This window comes from Mustelus asterias, chromosome 5, assembly GCF_964213995.1.
Source record: "Mustelus asterias chromosome 5, sMusAst1.hap1.1, whole genome shotgun sequence".
Lineage (NCBI taxonomy): Eukaryota > Metazoa > Chordata > Chondrichthyes > Carcharhiniformes > Triakidae > Mustelus > Mustelus asterias.
The window spans coordinates 92,119,839-92,140,898 of NC_135805.1; positions in this window are offsets into that span (position 1 = coordinate 92,119,839).

Consider the following 21,060-nt stretch of genomic DNA (forward strand, 5'->3'; position numbering starts at 1 on the left):
ATCATTTTGAAGAAATCACCGGCTGTCAATCAGGCTTAGATTCTGTCAACATTGTGGTCAGGATCTATGGGGTACTTGAGATCCATTTACGCATGAAGGGAATTGAACATAAACACAGGTGGCTGGACAGTGATAGAAATCCATTGTGCTATCAATGAAATCTTTCTCAAAGCATTGCACGTTGATTTTTTTTTACAGATCAAAGGATTCCATTGGAATGGAAAGGGTTTCAATGATGTCAGTTTGGTGGGAAGCCTCAGAAACTTCAAATCAAATCTGTGTGCATACACTGGGGCTGAATGTACAGCTTTGCAGACTAGAACCTCCACCGCCCAATGAAATTGACATCTCCTCTCTGTCAGAGGACTGCTCTCATCTGCAGCTTCTGACAGGGAAAAAGGAAAATCACGATGGTTAGCACTGCTGTTTCACACTGGTGGGACCCTAGTTCAATTCCAGCCTTGGGTGTCTGTGTGAAGTTTGCATGTTCTCCCATTTCCTCCAGGTGCTCCATTTTTCTCCCACAGTCCATAGATGTGTAGGTTAAGTGGAGTGGCTGTGCTAAATTGCCCCTTAGTGTCCAAAGATATGCAGGTTAGGTGGATTAGCCATGGAAAATGCATGGAGTTATGGAGAGAGGTTGGAGAGGAAGGTCTGGGTGGGACACTCTTTTGGAGAGTCAGTGCAGACTCGATGAACTGCCTCTTTTTGCAGTGTAGGGATTCTATAATTCTGTTACAGAATAGACTGCTGCGATGATTGCCAGGTGACTGGGTGGCATGGAGGTTGAAGTGACCAGGCAACTTCAGAATTTTCACCACTGACAGGTAGGAATATAGATGTTAATTACGGGGCTGCCCAAAATCACCATGATGTGGAGATGCCGGCGTTGGACTGGGGTAAACACAGTAAGAAGTTTAACAACACCAGGTTAAAGTCCAACAGATTTATTTGGTAGCAAAAGCCACCTTTTGCTTTTGCTACCAAATAAACCTGTTGGACTTTAACCTGGTGCTGTTAAACTTCTTACTAAAATCACCATGCCAGGGTGATCTTCAGGCCTGCCAGGGAGAGTGGTGAAGTCAACCCTTTGCCTCTAGTCCAAACCTACCCAACCCCCAGGACCCATGATGGACCTTTCCTCTGCAGCCTGGCAGCAGTACAGGGGTAAATGGCCACTGGAATGGCCCCTCAGGGCCCAAGACACTAGGCCACGGTGTCAATGTCAGGGTGCCAGGGGGGCAGTGCACCATTGACATTGCCAGGGCACATGGCCTGAAGGGGGGCTGAGTAGGGGGTCTGAGGCAGATCGGGACCTCAGTGGGTATTCTGAGGGGGAAGGGGGCTTGAGTGGAATGTCTTGGGGAGGGTCATCGGGTTGGGTAACCCTCATGCCTTTGAGGTGTTGAGTGGGGCTGACCCATTATCGATGGGTGGGGTGGGAGGATGCCCCTCTTTTATGAGGGATTGGTGGTGCTCCCCTGGTCAGAGGGGGAAGAGGGTGGTGGGAGGGAACGATTCCAATTTACTTTTTTGGGGGTGGGGGGTCCAGCTGTTTCCGAGTGCTGAGATCGGGCTGCCCTGTAAAAAGCCTGGCCCGGTCTCGGAACTGCAGGGCTGGCCGCCGGGTTGCTGGAAATGAGGTTATTAGCATCTTTCAGGTGGGTGAATCTCCCATTTCTCTGCCAGTGTGGATACTTTGCCTCAAAACGGGAGAATTCGGCCTGCAATCTTTTACACTCAGGTGCAGTAATTAGAAGATCTGCTCGAGCAGATAGCAAGCAATATGTTTCCCAAGTACGTCATAGGCCTCTGATTTGCATACCTACAGACACTACCACCTGGTGGGTGTCTCATCCATCCAGTGAGGGGCCCGAAGCAGCTCCAGGATCATCAGCACAAAGAGGCCAGTACGTTACACTCTGATCGTATCGCTGCTTCCGCTCCATTTACACCAGGGCGCCCCACACTAAAATCTACCCTTAAGTGCTTGCAGCATGTCCCTTTCTAAGCTTCAGCACAGATGACAGCAAAGATTGGTATCTTTTTTTTTCAGTTATGTTTGTATCTAATTCCTCTGGGAACTCTGAGGAAATGAAATGAGGCCTTTAATATCCTGAAGTACTGTAATATACGATGGTTCAGGTTACAGTTACAGAACTTGACCATCACATTATGAACCACAGTGTTGAACAAGAGGTTGGAAGGGTGACTAAAGTGACTGATCAGTTGAGATGTGCTTATATTACTTTTTTCTTATTTCATCTTACATCCACCGAGCAACGTTAACAATGTGCTGCAGCTGTAATAATGCTTAAATGCACACCATTGTTCCGAAAACAAATTGCTCTTTGTAGGTAGATACCGTTGAACTACCAGTTTCACATGAATAATTTGGGGCATATTTGTTTTTCTTCTGTGAGCTGATGATTCTGAAATTGGGTACATGATATCACAGATGAAAGAGGTTTGGAGGAAATGTCTTGGTACATTCATACAGGGAAGCACATCAAAGAATACAGTGATATCTCTGAGCTTGATTACACCAATATAGCTAAGCAACTCAGTGACATTTTAATTGATGTTGGCGCAAGGATAAGGGAGCAACGGAAGACAGAAAAGGACAATGTGGACATCAACACCAAGAAGAGTTTTCTTCAGGCAATTATCTTTGGAAATAAATCTGGAATAATTTGAGGTTGGAAATGAGTCCAAGGCTGCAATCCAATCACATGATTAAAAAGTGAAAAGGAAGCTCAAATGGGTATGAATGGATATTATCTGCAGTCCTTGAATAGATCTCTGTAGAGGAATCACTATTCTCTATTATTGTTGATAATATTCATGAAGATTTTTTATTTTTTCAACTAATTTATATATCTTCCTATTATTACACATGATGCCGATATTGTTTTTACATTTGAAGGTTAGAAGTTCTGCAGTGTGACTTTACGATATAAATAATTAGCATGTTTGTGTGAAGTTATTTTAGCAATGATTTTGATGAAGAGTCAACTCACTGGGCTAGAATTAACTTCCAAGGATTGCCAATCACAGTCGGAATGCCTCTCCGCTCCTTCAAATTTACCCTAGTCGGGAGCTGCATATGTCTCGCTCAGACTACTGACCTGGGCCTGGTGAGATATGTGTATGCAACAGCTCCAGACACTCTCCAGTGCAGCACAGCAGCTCCGGATTCTCTCCAGGGCAGTGCAGAGCTCTGGTGTAGGGCAGTAGCATTGGGAGAAGTGAAGCCCTGTCCCCTTTTTAGGTAGTCATTATGTGGAAATGCTGGCGTTGGACTGGGGTAAACACAGTAAGAAGTCTCGCAACACCAGGTTAAAGTCCAACAGGTTTATTTAAATAAACCTGTCGGACTTTAACCTGGTGTTGTGAGACTTCTTACTGTGCTTACCCTTTTTACAACACCAGATGCCATAAAGCCTGTAGGTTTAAAAGTTCCAGGCAGATTCAGAAGTGGGTAAGTGGGTGAGGGGTTAGGGTGTTCAGGGGAAAGGGTCGGCTGGTGGTCAGGGAGAGGAAAACTCCGCACATTCTCCCTGTGTCTGCATGGGTTTCCTTCAGGTGCTCCAGTTTCCTCCCACAATCCGAAAGACGTGCTGGTTAGGTGCATTGGCCATGCTAAATTCTCCCTCATTGTACCCAAACAGGCGCCGGAGTGTAGTGATTAAGGGATTTTCACAGTAACTTCATTGCAGTGTTAATGTAAGCCTACTTGTGACACTAATAAATAAACTTTAAACTTTAAGTTTAATATAGATGACCATAGGCATTCTGAAATCTTCACTTAGATGCCTGGAGACATCAGATGAAGTCCTACAGTAGAGCACAGCAAGGGTGTTCAGAATTTTAGAAGCTCACTCTGTCTTCTTAATGTGTGTAGAGAGGGTTGCTACTTACTAATGCTGGGGAGGATGATGATGAAGTCAAGGGTGATGGCCTTTCATTTTCACATCAGGATAAGGAGAGAAGGTGGAGCAAGAGATCCATCGGCATGTGGAAAGGAGGCAGCAGCTTGTTGCTGATAAGTTGTGAAGTCAAATAAAGATTCTTCCTTCATGGCCCTTCCCCTATATCCCTAAATGATTCTTTAACACCTGCATTCCCAACAGCATCTCTACCAAGGGTCTGCCTTGGCTCTCACATCTCATTCAGAAATGCATTCTCGAGATTTGAGCAAATAATCCAGGCCAACTCTTCAGTCTTGTACTAAGGGAGTGGACATTAGTGAAGATGATTCTTTTCAGATAAGACATTAGATGGAAGCCCCCATCTACCCTCTCAGCCAGCCGTAACAGATCCCATAGCATTATATCAAAGAATAGTAGGACACCATGGTATCCTGGTCAATATTTATCTCAATCAACACCACCAGTAATGGATTATCTGGCCATTTATCTCATTTGTGGCACTTCTTTGTGTGAAAATGTGCAGTCGTATTTCATGCATTGCAACAGTGATTACGCTAAAGATCTTCATTGACAATAATTGGGCCAATCCAGATGTAACAGCCCGATTAAAATGCAAGTTATGTTTTCTTTACCTTACCTCAATGTTAAACATCTCACCATTTCACATTCCCAACATAGTCCACAAAGAAACATACATCCAGAAAATTAAACAATGTGAAGTTTGAGTTACTTAATTCTTACTTTCCAGCACAATATTTTCCAAATGATTGCAATCATTTTGAACACTAACTATACTTATTTCTAACCACTGTGCCTACTCATTGTGCCAGACAACTTACTCATTCTGGTTCCAATTAAGTCTTGGAAGCCTGTCAAAGTATAGTGCTAAGGTTGATCCTTAAGGCATCAATTGAGGAAGTGGTAGCAAGCACACTAGAAATCAATAATGTCTTTAGTTCTCTGTCTTAATGCCTGGTCATTGCGAATACCTCTTGGACTGCCATACTCTCCAGTGTGTTCTGCATATTGATGGATTTCCAGCATCATACCACAGACGCTCACACTTACCTGTCATCTCAGCCATGTTAGTGGAAATCATTTCAGTGGATCGGAGGCTGGTTTGCGTGATGCCTGCATATGAGAGCAACACTTTTGAAGCATTGGTTTCTTGGAGGCTGAACCCTGATATCCTGACCCTGGCATTCTTCATCTAAGAACAGGCATTTGCCAAGATTCTGAAGAGAGATGTCGAATTGCTTCATGCTGTGAAAATCTGTCTAACCTCCTAATCTTTTGATTTGATTTGATTTATTATTGTCACATGTATTAGTATACAATGAAAAGTATTGTCTCTTGCACACTATACAGACAAAGCATACTGTTCATAGAGCAGGAAAGGAGAGAGTGCAGAATGTAATGTTATCGTCTTAGCTAGGCTGTAGAGAATTATCAACTTAATACGAGTAGGTCCATTCAAAAGTCTGATGGCAGCAGGGAAGAAGCTGTTCTTGAGTCTGTTGGAACTTGAGCTCAGACTTTTGTATCTTTTTCCTGACGGAAGAAGGTGGAAGAGAGTATGTCCGGGGCACATGGGTCCTTGATCATGCTGGCTGCTTTCGACTCATAGAATCCTACAGTGCAGAAGGAGACCAGTCGGCCCATTGAGTCTGCACCGACCACCATCCCACCCAGCCCCTATGCCCATAACTCCTAGCTAGTCCGCATGACACTAAGGGGCAATTTAGCATGGCCAATCCACCTAACCCACACATCTTTGGACTGTGGGGGGAAACGTGCACCCGGAGGAAACCCACGCAGACACGGGGAGGATGTGCAAACTCCACACAGACAATGACTCAAGCTGGGAATCAAACCCAGGTCCCTGGTCCTGTGAGGTGGTAGTGCTAACCACTGTGCCACCATGCCAAAATGTAGACAGAGTCAGTGGATTGGAGGCTGGTTTGCGTGATGGACTGAGCTCTGTTTATGGCCCTTTGTTGTTTCTTGCGGTCTTGGATAGAGTAGGAGCCACACCAAGCTGTGATACATCCAGAAAGAATGCTTTCTATGGTGCATCTGTAAAAGTTGGTGAGAGTCGTAGCGGACATGTCAAATTTCCTTAGTCTTCTGAGAAAGTAGAGGCATTGGTGGGCTTTCTTAACCATAGCATCGGCATGGAGGGACCAGGATAGATTGTCGGTGATCTGGACACCTAAAAATTTGAAGCTCTCGACCATTTCCACTTCATCCCCTTTGATGTAGACAGGGTAGAAGACTGTGTACCAAAGAAGCAAATCCGTGTTTCCCAACCGGAAACCATGGATGAACAGGGATAGCCACTGCTTGCTGAAGTCCAGGCCTGAGGCGTTCAAGTCAGGCGACTCTGACCTATACAGGAAATCCAGATATGATTTACAGAGATCCATCAGAGATGCCAAATGACAATACCAGGCCAAGCTAGAATCCTAGGTTAGCCACATGGACTTGCACCGCCTATGGCAAGGTCTGCAAGACATAACAGGCTACAAGATGAAGGCATGTAGAATCACTGGCACCAATGCACCCCTCCCCGATGAGCTCAACTCATTCTATGCCCATTTTGAGCAATAGGTCAGCAGGAGCATGCCCTCCACCCTGGAAGCCTCGGACAAACCTGTATCCGAGATCACCATCGCAGATGTCAGAACAGCCTTCTCGAAAGTCAACCCACGGAAAGCAACTGGCCCGCATGGGGTACCCAGACGAGTATTCAGATCCTGCGCAGACCAGCTAGCGGGGATATTCGCAGACATCTTTAATCTCTCTTTACACCAATCTGACGTCCCTATCTGCTTCAAGAAGATGACCATCATCCCGGTACCAAAGAAAAGCCAGGCAGTATGCCTTAATGCTATCATCTGGTGGCTCTGACATCTATCATTATGAAATGCTTCAAAAGGTTAGTCATGGCATGAATCAATTCTGGCCTCCCAGATTGCCTGGATCCACTACAGTTCACCTACTGCCGCAACAGGTCCACAGCAGATGCCATCTCCCTGGCCCTGCACTGAACCCAGAAACACCTAGATAATAAAGACACCTATATTAGACTCCTATTTGTTGACTACAGTTCAGCCTTCAACACCATTATTCCCTCTGATTGTAGGGCACAGAAGCAGGAATGAGCCATGTCTCTGTGAAATAGAGTAGACAGCAGTCTCTCAGTTCCCTTTGAAAAGTGAGTCTGGCTTTAAGTTCATCTAGCTTGTTTTCCAAAGATTGGACATTTGCCAGGAGTAAGCTGGGGACTGTGTTGTTTCACTCTCACCTGCAGGCCTACATGTTTCCCGCACTTTCTGGAGTGACTGAGTAATCTGCTCTATATGAAGGTTTCTCTTGGGTGCTGATAGCGCTCCAAAGAGCAATGGTGGAGTTGGTGAGAATAGGTCAGGTAGAGTTCAGCTTTAATTAGTCAACTGCTTCTTGGACTGGTTGTCCTCTTCCTTCAAACCAGAATATCAACAGTGCAAAACACTTCTTTCATTATGTAAACTTTTGTTTAACACATTATAATCCCACAAGTGTAATATTTGCAGATCTTGGCTCCCGTTAAATAATTCACTTGGTGATTAGAGGAAAGGAATGTGAGTTTGCACTTTGGTATGGATTTTACAAGATGTGGTTTTAGAAGTTGCTTGTGAATAGTATAGGTAATCACCTAGTTAATGACACAAAGAGGGCATGATCAGTAATGTGGTAAAAGTCTCTCAATCTTCCAAGATGTACATGGAAATGGTGGCTTTGCTTACCATGGACAACATTGTAGAGTTACCAAACCTCTTTCTGCACTGTATGGAAGTCTGTAAGGTGTCAGATGTCACACTGACTGATTCTGCGACCTCTCTTCAAAATGCTTGTACCACTTTCTTAAGGAATTCCTAGTTCTCAGTCTCCAGGGGTTTGTTGAGTAAATGATTCCCTGACACATCAGAAAATCAGCAGACTCTTACTGCCGCTAAACCCTTCAGTTTCTCAAGTTTTGTGATCTAGTTCCAGAATTCACAAAAGAATGAGGCATTTCAATCAGTATTTTATCTCTGTAACCCCACACCATGTAAGTAATGCAAGTCACTCCAGGAAAAGCAAGAGTGAGCCAGTATAGAGTAAAGGTTTAATGACTATGTTAATTAGACAATGATGTCAATAATGATGTAAGGATGACATCAGGGTCAGGTGACCAAGAGAACAAGGTAGAACGATCTGTGTCCAGAGATCAACATATTTACCATAAGATCTTGGATGTAAATAGTTCTGAATAAATAGTTTCAAGCAAAAACTATATACAGTTATTTCTAAGTCACTCATAGAGTAAGTGAAAGTGCATTAAAACATAATGGGAGTGCTGGAGGCTGCAGTTTAAAAAACTAAGACTACAGATTGGTAACCCCTGGATGAAGATTTTGGAACAGCACAACTTGGCAACAAACAAGAACAAAAATAAAACATATCTTGGTAGGGGACAGTGAACCATGCACAATCCAGTGACAGCAATAGTGGCATCGAACAGCCACTATCCCCTATAACACATCGAGGCTCCACAGCAAGGAAAGAAAATAGGAGATCCAGAGGCAACTGTCGAAAGAATCCAGACAGTTTTGGGCTTTGAATAAAAGGCTCAGAATACTATGTCTGTACCTTTTTACATGCCTTAACTGATGATGTCCTGGCAAGACAAGGAATCAAGGAGACTGTAGCATCCTACAAGGAAGTTTGGAGGGCCTGCAAGAATTACTTGAGCCTTAAAAAGAATCTGGTAGATGCAAACAAGGAAGCCAAAGGCTCATTGATTCATTTATTAATGACTTGTATCAAATGACCAATAATTAGAATGATGGGGGCTTTAAAGCTTGAAATGAGCCAAATTGCGACTGCGCTGTGGTTGGCATGCTCGTTGGCATGCTGCGGATATTTTATGATCCAAGTAGGATTTAACATCAGAGAGGACTGAACATTTTGCAAGGCAGACATAAGGTAAAGTCATAGAGCACACTCAGCAATGGTCATCATACTTTGTAAAAACACCAAGCAGGGTCCTCCAAAGAAACAGGTCGCTGTTACCCTTTAGAAGATGTAAGGAAACTATCATTAAAATATTACCATGATGGGACTGACAAGGCGGACTCTACTACCAACCCCCCAAATTTGATTCTTGGTGGGTAGGGTAAAAGGTTAATGGTTATGTCAATTAAACAATGCTGTTAATGATAATATAAGCATGGCATCGGGCTCAGATGACCAACAGGCTCCATGAGAGCAAGAGACATTCGGGATTTTATGGCCTTGCTTGGGCGAGATCGTAAAATCCCGCCTGAGGCCATCGGAGAATTCCGTTCTGGGAACCTGAACTCTGGTAGAGTTTAGGTCACTGTATCCAGGGATTACTGCATTAAACACAAGGTCTTGGGTATAAATATTTCATTATTTTCATTTCAGGAAAAAAACTACATACTGATTATCACCAAGTCACTCGTAGCGCAAGTAAAACCATATGAAAACAACCAGTCCCATCATTATAGTTGGTAAATTCCTAAATGTTATCCCCCTTTAGAAAACAGAAACAATTATGTCTGAAAGTGATTCTAGGCTTATACATAATTCTATAAATGTTCCAAAACACTAAACAGAAACTAATTAACTTGATTATTTTTCCTTCCAACAAAAGACACAAAGTGATAAGCCACTGTAAAGTGTGAACAACCTTCACCCTTTTGGTCACAACAGGGGGTAAGAAGATTTTGGATAACTGTAATAGAATTACCACTTTATTTCTATGGAAAGTGACTCAGCATTCTCGTACAGGTCGCATGATAATGTGGCTACTTTGCCTTGCCTGCATTGCTGCAGATCACAGAAGCTTCAACCCAGGGATAGGTAGAGAAATGTATCTAAAAACAGCAATTGAACTGCTGTAAAGTAATTGGGCAGTTAAAATTGCCACACCTGCAGAACAGAAATAAGGAATCTTCCCTCCTCTGTAAACATGATTCCACCTACTGAACTCACCTGTTTGAGCAACCTCTGGCAATTCAGCAGTGTAAGTCATCGCAGCTGCAGTCAACCCTTCAACTTCAAAAGCTTCACTTCAGGCAGCGCAACATCTCAACTTCAAAAATATCAGGCTTGCACCAAGTATGGACTAAACTGATCCAATTTTTATAAAAACTGCTTTATCCTAATCTTAACACAAAACCGTGTATGTTAGTAACTACTTTTTCTTATGGAACTTCCAGAGCAATCGGTTGAAATTAACTAAGTTCCATTTCTTTCTTAAGGGAAAAAGTTTTGCTGCGGAGTTATTTGAAATTGATTTCTTACTCAATGAATACACACACACATGCACGCATGTGTGCAAGCATGACTTTGGGAAACATCCATGGCCTAGGTAAGGAATGCTGCATTTTGCATCCGCTAACAAAAACATGACAAAGCATTTCAACAGCTGTAAAATTATGCCGACATTATAGAACCCCTACAGTGCAGAAGGAGGCCATTCGGCCCATCGAGTCTGCACCGACCACAATCCCAGCCAGGCCTATCCCCATAACCCCACATATTTACTCTGCTAACCCCCTGACACTAGGGTCAATTTAGCATGGCCAACCCACCTAACCCCCACATCTTTGGACTGTGGGAGGAAACCAGAGCATTATGTCTGAATATTATTGTCTGCTATTTTAAAGCATTTTATTTTCATGAAGCAAAGTTTTGAGGAATAGAGCAGAGTCTGAAGATGAACTTTGATGTAAAAGATTGCAACATAAAATAGAAAAAAAACAAGAATTCTTTACTAGCAATGAATGCAGTTCCTCCAATTCCCGATGTAGCCACCTTTTAACAAAATAACTCCCAATTTAGTACAAGCAGTATTACAGGTGATTGATCAATTTCTCAGTCAATTCTGTCCCATGTTGTAGTACCAAAAGGCGGTCAGCACACCAGCATAGAACAGAAAACGATTTCACTAAGCTGGTGCTACATATCCAGCTCATGCATTACTCTCATAATGTGTGAAAAGCCATCTCCTCCTTTAAGCACTAATTATGCTTTTCTTAAACTAAGCAGCCTATTGCCATCCCTCCCATTTGGCACTGAAATCATGTCAACTGGTTTCTGTAGGTTATATTGGGCTGTTGTGATTTAAAATATGCAGACTATTACCAAGCCAAAAATCGACATGTATAGCAAAAGCAGACCAGTGTATGCAGTCAATGCCATTAAACTGCTACAGCAAAAAGGAGCATAATTTCCTTTATACAATTTTTCACTGAATATTTTTTAAAGCTTATGCTCTCTTCTTGCTGAATAATTGAAGAAGGGTGATACTTGTGTAAGTTATCTATCCCTTACTGGAGTAGAGGAAGTCCCCATTTAGGTTCCTGGAGTAAAGGAAGTCCCCATTTAGATTAGCATCATTTCCGCTATAAGTCGCAGATATACCGGTGCCGGTATACACACTCAGTGTCAGGACTTCCACGTGAGTGTCATTTTGGGCTGGGGGCTATGTACCGTCACATGACCCAAATGGCACCATTTTGGAGTGAGTGTAAGAAGGGTCACTCAATCACACCTGAAGCTGACTTTTTCTTAAAGCGCTACAGTACAGTTTTGTATGAAGAATGTCTGTTGTTTCAATCTCTAGAGTGACTGATAACTTTTAAAAATGGATTCGATCTTCCAGTTTTTAACTGACCAGATTTCATTTTCAAAATGTTTACTATAACAAATGACAGAATATCGATTGACGAAACAATATTTTCTTTTCATAGGCAACTTATACCTTAAACTGCAAAGAACATTTTCCTCTATACTTATCACACATTATTCTCCATGAAATTACAGTCCACAGTTACTCCCAGTTTCTCATGAGTTCTCAATTCCCTGTTTTGCTTTGTAGTATCTTCAAGTGACAGGCTCCAGGCACTTTCCTCAATTTTCAGGGAATGTCTGAAATCCGCCCCCGCTAGTAAAGCCTATTCTGATTATCCTTCTTTCCCTGCCCAGGCTGGGATGAATCTCACAGAAATCTTAGGTGGCTGGAGGATGTGTCTCTTCAAATAGGCACTATCTTCTCCTGCATCTAACTGTGATAGTTCACAAAGTCAAACAGCCTTTTCTCTCTCGTGACCAGTTTTTAAAGTTTTTATTTATCAGTCACAAGTGGAGATGGGAGAGGTTCCGGAGGTTTGGAGGATTGCAGATGTGGTCCCTATATTCAAGAAAGGGAACAGGGACAGCCCGGGAAATTACCGACCGGTGAGTCTAACCTCAGTGGTTGGTAAGTTGATGGAGAGGATCCTGAGAGACAGGATTTATGATCATCTAGAGAAGTTTAGTATGATCAAAAGTAGTCAGCACGGCTTTGTCAAGGGCAGGTCGTGCCTTACGAGCCTGGTTGAGTTCTTTGAAAATGTGACCAAACACATTGACGAAGGAAGAGCGGTGGATGTGGTCTATATGGACTTCAGCAAGGTGTTCGATAAGGTCCCCCATGCAAGACTTCTTGAGAAAGTGAGAGGGCATGGGATCCAAGGGGCTGTTGCCTTGTGGATCCAGAACTGGCTTGCCTGCAGAAGGCAGAGAGTGGCTGTGGAGGGGTCTTTCTCTGCATGGAGGTCAGTGACCAGTGGAGTGCCCCAGGGATCTGTTCTGGGACCCTTGCTGTTTGTCATTTTCATAAATGACCTGGATGAGGAAGTGGAGGGATGGGTTGGTAAGTTTGCTGACGACACCAAGGTAGGTGGTGTTGTGGATAGTTTGGAGGGATGTCAGAAGTTGCAGCGAGACATAGATAGAATGCAAGACTGGGCGGAGAAGTGGCAGATGGACTTCAACCCGGATAAGTGTGTAGTGATCCATTTTGGCAGATCCAATGGGATGAAGCAGCAGTATAATATGAAGGGTACCATTCTTAGCAGTGTAGAGGATCAGAAGGACCTTGGGGTCCGGGTCCATAGGACTCTTAAATCGGCCTCGCAGGTGGAGGATGCGGTCAAGAAGGCGTACGGCGTACTAGCCTTCATTAATCGAGGGATTGAGTTTAGGAGTCGGGAGATAATGCTGCAGCTTTATAGGACCCTGGTTAGACCCCACTTGGAGTACTGCGCGCAGTTCTGGTCACCTCATTACAGGAAAGATGTTGAAGCCATTGAAAGGGTGCAGAGGAGATTTACAAGGATGTTGCCTGGATTGGGGGGCATGCCTTATGAGGATAGGTTGAGGGAGCTTGGTCTCTTCTCCCTGGAGAGACGAAGGACGAGAGGTGACCTGATAGAGGTTTACAAGATGTTGAGAGGTCTGGATAGGGTAGACTCTCAGAGGCTATTTCCAAGGGCTGAAATGGTTGCTACGAGAGGACACAGGTTTAAGGTGCTGGTGGGTAGGTACAGAGGAGATGTCAGGGGTAAGTTTTTCACTCAGAGGGTGGTGGGTGAGTGGAATCGGCTGACGTCGGTGGTGGTGGAGGCAAACTCGTTGGGGTCTTTTAAGAGACTTCTGGATGAGTACATGGGATTTAATGGGATTGAGGGCTATAGATAGGCCTAGAGGTAGGGATATGATCAGCGCAACTTGTGGGCCGAAGGGCCTGTTTGTGCTGTGGCTTTCTATGTTCTATGTTCTAAGTGGGCTTACATTAACACTGCAATGAAATTACTGTGAAAATCCCCTAGTCACCATACTCTAGCACCTGTTCAGATACACTGAGGGAGAATTTAGCACGGCCAATTCACCTAACCTGAGCATCTTTGGACTGTGAGAAGAAACTGGAGTACTCGGAGGAAACCTATGCAGACACAGGGAGAACGTGCAAACTCTATGCAGACAGTGACCCAAGCCGGGAATCAAACCCGAGTCCCTGGCACTGTGAGGCAGCAGTGCTAACCACTGTGCCACCATGTCACCCTGGGTCAGTGACTATACAGAACTGCTTTCTGTCTGTGACGTTCACTGATTTGTTGGGAAGCCTGTAATCTGCTCCCTTCTCCATGGCAATGTATAACACATTAACCCAGCATCCGGGTATAAATGCTATCCATCTCCTTTTCATCTTAGAAGTAATTGGATAGTTTACAGCACAACTGTTTACAACCAGATACCTATAAGACCTTTTTGGGATTTTGGGAGATTAAGGCCCAGATTTCCACTCGCACTTCAAAAAGATTGATTTCCACTAGCAGTGTGGCTAGCTTGAGGTGGGAAATTTCCGAACTCACCAGGCCTATTTTGATAGAAAGGCCCACTCCAGTGTGTGTTATGTAATGGCACTCCAGGAGTTGTCAAAACAATTCAGGCTTCATTAGAAACAAAAGGTATTTATTGATAAAGAGAAACTATGTACAGGGATTTGAAGCCCAAGGCTTCTCCAGTCCTTACTACATGGCTTCCAGATATATTCTGTCCAAGAGAGGACTTGAGTCTCTCGGGTGCTCACTCACTCAAGTCAGGTGATCCTGTTCTGCTGTGCTGCCTTAAAGATGATGTGGAAATGCCAGCGTTGGACGGGGGTGGGCACAGTAAGAAGTCTCACAACACCAGGTTAAAGTCCAACAGGTTTATTTGGTAGCACAAGCCACTTCATCAGGTGAGTGGGAGTTGTGTTCACAAACAGGACATATATAGACATAAACTCAATTTACAAGATAATGGTTGGAATGCGAGTCTTTACAGGTAGTCAAGTCTTAAAGCTACAGACAATGTGAGTGGAGAGGGGGTTAAACACAGGTTAAAGAGATGTGTATTGTCTCTAGCCAGGACAGTTAGTGAGATTTTGCAAGCCCAGGCAAGTCATGGGGGTTACAGACAATGTGACATGAAGCCAAGATCCCGGTTGAGGCTGTCCTCATGTGTGCGGAACTTGGCTATCAGTCTCTGCTCAGTGATTCTGCGTTGTCGTGTGTCGTGAAGGCCGACTTGGAGAACACTTACCCGAAGATCAGAGGCTGAATGCCTGTGACGGCTGAAGTGTTCCCCAACAGGAAGAGAACAGTCTTGCCTGGTGATTGTCGAGCGGTGTTTATTTATCCGTTGTCGTAGCGTCTGCACGGTTTCCCCAATGTACCATGCCTTGGGACATCCTTTCCTGCAGTGTATCAGGTAGACAACGTTGGCCGAGTTGCAAGAGTATGTACCTGGTACCTGCTGGATGGTGTTCTCATGTGAGATGATGGCATCCGTGTCGATGATCCGGCACGTCTTGCAGAGGTTGCTGTGGCAGGGTTGTGTGGTGTCGTGCTACCAAATAAACCTGTTGGACTTTAACCTGGTGTTGTGAGACTTCTTACTGCCTTAAAGAGACTGACACCACAATCACTACATTCCTCCCCCTTTATTTTTTTTATACAACCTTCAAAATTGATTTACTCAAACCCACATTCTAAATAAACATTATACACACAAGTTAGACATTTGAAAATTGCTGTAGTGATTGCTCAGTGATTTGATCTTGAGGTTTGCATTTAACGTAACATTTCTATTAGAAGGCTTCAACTATGCGTAGTTCCAAATATGGTCTTGCATGGGAATCTTCCATACAGTCTTGCTGCTTTCCAAGTCCTGTCCCAGACTCTGCACCGACCATAGACTACATATTTATTTATTCATTAATTAGTGTCAAAAGTAGGCTTACATTAACACCGCATTGAAGTTACTGTGAAAATCTTTTAGTCACCACATTCCGGCACCTGTTCGGGCACACTGAAGGAGAATTTAGCATGGCCAATTCACCTAACCAGCACGTCTTTCGGACTGTGGGAGAAAACCAGAGCACCCAGAGGAAACCCACGCAGACACGGGGAGAATGTACAGACTCCACACTGATAGTAACCCAAAGGCTGGAATCGAACCTGGATCCCTGGCACTGTGAGACAGCAGTGCTAACCACTGTGCCACCTCCAACTCTCCGTTAATCCCTCTGGGGTGATCACTCACTCTCGGTTCCCACTGGTCCCTCAAGCCAGATGACCCACTTCTGCTGTGCTGTCTTGAAGAGACAGACACCACAATCACTACAGTGTGGGATAGAGTCAGGTCTGTTGACCTCAGAAACAGTGTAGACAGATCTGGTTGTAGCAGAGCGCCAGTTTTCCTGGGACTTGGTCTCAGTTGAATTGTGCCATTTTGTGCCCTCTAACCTTCACCCCTTACACATCCCATCCGCCTCCATTTACAATATTTACCAGGTATATTATATAAAAGCATATCTGAATTCCTAGACTCATAAAAGGATTATTTTAATTGGATTCTGTTTTGGCAACTGGAACAAAATGTTGAGTTTGCTTGATTGACACCTTTAAGTGGTTATGACACGTGCTTCTTTCTTTCAATGTTTCCTCTTTTGTCAATGTTTCAGTTCTATTTGTACAAGATTCGGAGGTATGAAATGATTGAAGCCTCTGTTATTAATACCTTAACAGCTTGCCTGGCTGACACTTTAATAGCATTGTACGAACAACAATTTTTTTTTCAAAAGATTTGTAAATGGATTTCTTCTGCAGTCTTTTCAAACTGAAATTTTGCTTTCTGTTTTCTTTAAACTTTTCTGTGTGCCTTGGTGCTCAGTGTCATCTCTTCATCATTTCCAGGGTTTCAGAAATCTATTTTTCTCCACTTCTGAGACCATGATTCATGTAATGAAGAAAGCAGCATTCGGTCAGTGTTTCTCAGTGAGCGACTTAATTGAACTGACTGTTAAGATGTCTGCTTGCAGAGACTGCCTCATGGGCAGCTGGCAACTGACTATGGAAAGCCATACGTGGCATATGGACTGATTGCATTTCAAAACCCAAACTAGAGGCACTTGCTGCAGATAAATTGCTCTCCTTGGCTCAGAGCTTGGGAAAACATACTGGATGCACTACTTACTCTTCAGGTGTCTGACCCTGCATTCTCCTGATTAATTTTGGAGCCCCAAATGTGACCCTTGTTCAACTTTGCTGCAGGTCAGAGAGGCCATTTTAAAGTCAGTGGGAGAGGCATTTGCTGCAGACTACAGTGCTGTCTTTGGCCCAGAGCCTTCTTTTGGTAAAAGTTACACGATCTTTCTGGAGGAAAGAGGAAGCCAGCATGTCCTGACTCAGCAGTCTTCTGATTAATTCTGCAGTCCAGAACATGACCCTTGTTCAACTTTGCATTGGTTAGGAGGCAGAGAAACCATTTTAAAGCTATTTGGGATTGTTTTAAGTTTGTGATTTAGTGCTTCAATCCTATGGACTCACTCTTAAACATGAGTCAACAATGCCCAGCAAGTGATTGTAGTGAGTCTGCTGCTGCGAAAAAAAACCGATCACTTATCAATGAAATTGGAGGTTTTTAAACATTCTGAGAATAAGCGGTCGATATTGGCATAGTGCCTGACCTATCCCTACACTGGTGAGAACAATCTGTGTTAATGCTGACAAACTAAACAAAGTGTGCAAAGTGTTACACTTTTAAGTAATAGCAGGGTAAGTCAGACTAGAAGCAGCATCATGAAGAATATGGAAAGACTCTTGGCAGTCTGGATCAAAAGCCATAACCAACGCAAAGTTCTTCTGAATGTAATGATCATCCAAGCAAAGGCTAAATGTCTGTTTCATGGCAGAATGAGCAGGGTGAGAGTTCACATTTTGAAAATTTCAATGTCAATCATGGATGTTTCAACCATTTCAAGAAATGTTCCTATCTCCACATTAAGGTGACTAGTGAAGCCACTAGTGCCAATGCAGAAGTGCAATGAATCACCTCCCTGTTTGAAGATAATCATTAAAAAAGATGGCTTTCACCTAAAGAAGGCTTTATTGTTAGTAAGACAGGGCTTTATTGGGAGCGTATGCCATGGAGAGCATACCTCTCTAAAGAGGAAAAGATGGCACCACGACTTAAAGCTGCCAAAGATTGCCTGACTGTTCTGCTTGGTGGGAACCTTGCAGAAGTTTCAGGTTTAGGCCCCTAGTTGTGCACCACCCTGAGACACCAAGGGCTTTGAGGGTTATTTCAAGAAATATATGCACATCATTTGGTGTTCAAATATGGAAGCCTGGATGATGGTGGCAGTCTTTCAAGAATGGTTCTCTCTACTCCATCCCTGTTTGGAGGGAATATTGTACCTGAGAAACTATCACCTTGCTCCTCTTGGATAATTGTCCAGACCACCCTAATAACCTTGATGACTTATCCAAAAATGTGTATGTGATTTTCCTGCCGCCTAACATGGCTATGGAACAGGGTGCAATAGCACCATTCAAGCCTTACTACCTGTTATAATATAAGTTCTATAGATGTCTCAATAATGAGATCTTGAGGCTTGTACATTTAAACATCAACCTATATTGTTAATCTTTAACTATGCACAGTCCCCAGCTATTGTCATGCATGGAGATTTTTCCATGTAGACTGCTTCCAGAGTGTTTCTCTGAGTCTATTACCATGTGACTCATATTGTGGGAAGCGCTATTCTCCATTTCCACAGTAACCCTTGCTCCGCCAAATGCCTTTACATTACAATGACATGCAGGCACATGCATGTTTCCTATAATATTGCCCATGTTGTACCTCCTTCTAGCTCATCAAGGCAACAGATGGTGAGAATGCACCAAGAATCATGGAATTTTGGTGTGTCTATAACATCCTCAAGAGTATAGACAATATGGCTGATTTGTGGGATGAAGTCATGCTGCCATTTCTGAATGGTGTGTGGTTGGAAACATGGCCAAGTGTGTCAGCCATTGGAAGATGATGTGTGCAGTTCGATAGGTCTTATTAATATAATTGTAGTTTTAGGTAGTTTGACAGTCGGTACTTATTAAGTCCTAAAAGCCATAAGCATCGAAAACAAAGGTCCAAGCTCGGAGCTGTCACCATGCTTGCTTCTACAAACAGCTCTGTCCAATACCAGACTGACAATGAGGAGCAGATCATGTCTTCTCTTACATCAGTGTATGCGTGGTATTGTACGCAGTCTCACTTTAACACTTTACGTGATAGACCCTTATACTACACCTCGCCCAAGTCTTTACCCAGCATATTTACAAGTTACAAAAACATAAAATGTTAACATTTCATTATCCCTGTTCTCTCTCCACAGAACCTGTCAGACCTGCTGAGATTTTTCAACATTTTCTGTTTTTGTTTCAGATTTCAGCATCCACAATAATTTACTTTTATCTTTGTATTTGCAAGTTACTCCAGTTTACCCCATGTATTTACATCCTCACTGCTACCCCATTTACCTCACTAAAGTTTCTTAGTGCATAGCGTCAAGTAGTCTGGAGGCCTGATAAACCTTCCATATCTTGTCCTTGCTATTATCGGAGGAGTGGTAAACTTTGTTGATTTGGAGGTTATTCTGGCATCTGGGTATCTTTCATTCTCTTTTTCCATTCTTTGGCATTGAATCACTCTTTGCTGATTCCCCAATTGTAGTGATAGATGGTGATTGGTTTATCCCACTATTTGCCGGCCATCTCCATAGTGTTTTTCTCTCTTGTGCGGCTTGCAGTGATGCACACTGGGTTGGAAGATGGCTCTTTCCATTGTGAGAGTGTAATTGGGGGTAAGATCACCTTTGCATTTGGCTTGTGCTGTGCTGTCGTTAATGGATTACAGCTACTCAGTTTCAGCATCATGCTACTGGGATTGCAGTGTCTGTTCCATGGCCTCAGGGTTTATTTTTCGAACTGGTGCTGGGGCAGGGAGTTGAGGCTCTTCTCATTGTTGACTATCTTGACTATCATCTACTCAAGGTACCACGGTAACCATCTGAGTGGTTGGCTGGACTGACCAATGAGAGGTTTCTGGCACTCATATTGAAAGTGGACAAACCTGCTCTTCTAAGAGAAAAAACAATTCAGAGTTGAAGTCCCAACCAAGAGAATCTTTCCTGTTGGAGCTTTGGGAACCACATTTCATAGAATCATAGAATCCCTATAGTGCAGAAGGAGGCCATTCAGCCCATTGAGTCTGCACTGGCTCTTCGACAGAGCATCCCACCCATGCCCTATACACATAACCCCAGGTATTTACTCCGCTAATCCCTCTAACCCACACATCCTGGGAAACAAAAGGGCAATTTAGCATGGCCAAGCCACCTAACCTGTACATCTTTGGATCTGTATGTAATTTATGTATAACTTACAATGGTGCTTATCTTGCCATCTTCTGCTGTTTTGAGGAGATTCAGGGCTACACAGGCACAGAGAAAAAGACTGGTGATGCATGACATACATCAGCTCAAAGATTAGTTTACCACCTTACCTTAATGGTTCCAGAATTATACCTATGACCGAAAGTCAGATTTCTTTGGGCCCAAAACATGGGTGTCTGTTGTTTGTAGCCAGAGGTCCCTCAGCCACAATTCTTTGTCTGTTGGACCAGAACACTGGCTCCCATGTCCAGTTTAACATTTGTGAGACGGTCATTAACCAAGATGTCTGCATTCCATAATGAAAATCCAGGATCTTTGACCTCGCCCAAGAAACATGTTTGTGCATCTTCTTGGTGAGCTGTCTCAATCTCGTAAATCCTCTTGGGATCCCCTGTGCACTTTGTGATTTGGCTTTGCACAGTCCCCCAAAGTGTCTTATATAGTTACATTGAAAGCATCAAGCTGAAATTGCTGGACATTGATCATGTCTGTGGAGCACGCTTTGTTCCACAGCATTGGCATAGTCACTCTATTGGCCAGTTAGACTATTGCTTCCCTTGCCTCTGCTTCTGTGCTGTTTCACTAACTGGACATTGGGGCTTACTTTGTACCCTTTTCTCCCATTTTCTCCCCTTAATATGGATCTGTGCTGCAAATGAATTTCAGGTTGCCTGACAATCTGGATGGCTGTCTCAAGGGTTAGATCTTCCTTGGCGTGAAGCATTGTTCAAGACTGCAATGTCCACCAGTCCTACAACTATTCTATCACTGATTAGCTCATATTTCAGGTCATTGTAATCACAGTCTTCAACTATTCTCTACAATTCATTAATGAAGGAGTGGATAAGTTCTCCTGACTGCTGGGGACATTTATTAAATTTCAAGGATTTTGTTCCTTTTGAGGTTAAAATGAGCATTGAATAATTTAAAATGTCATAAAAGTTTGCAGAAGATTCACTGATTCCTTGTCCA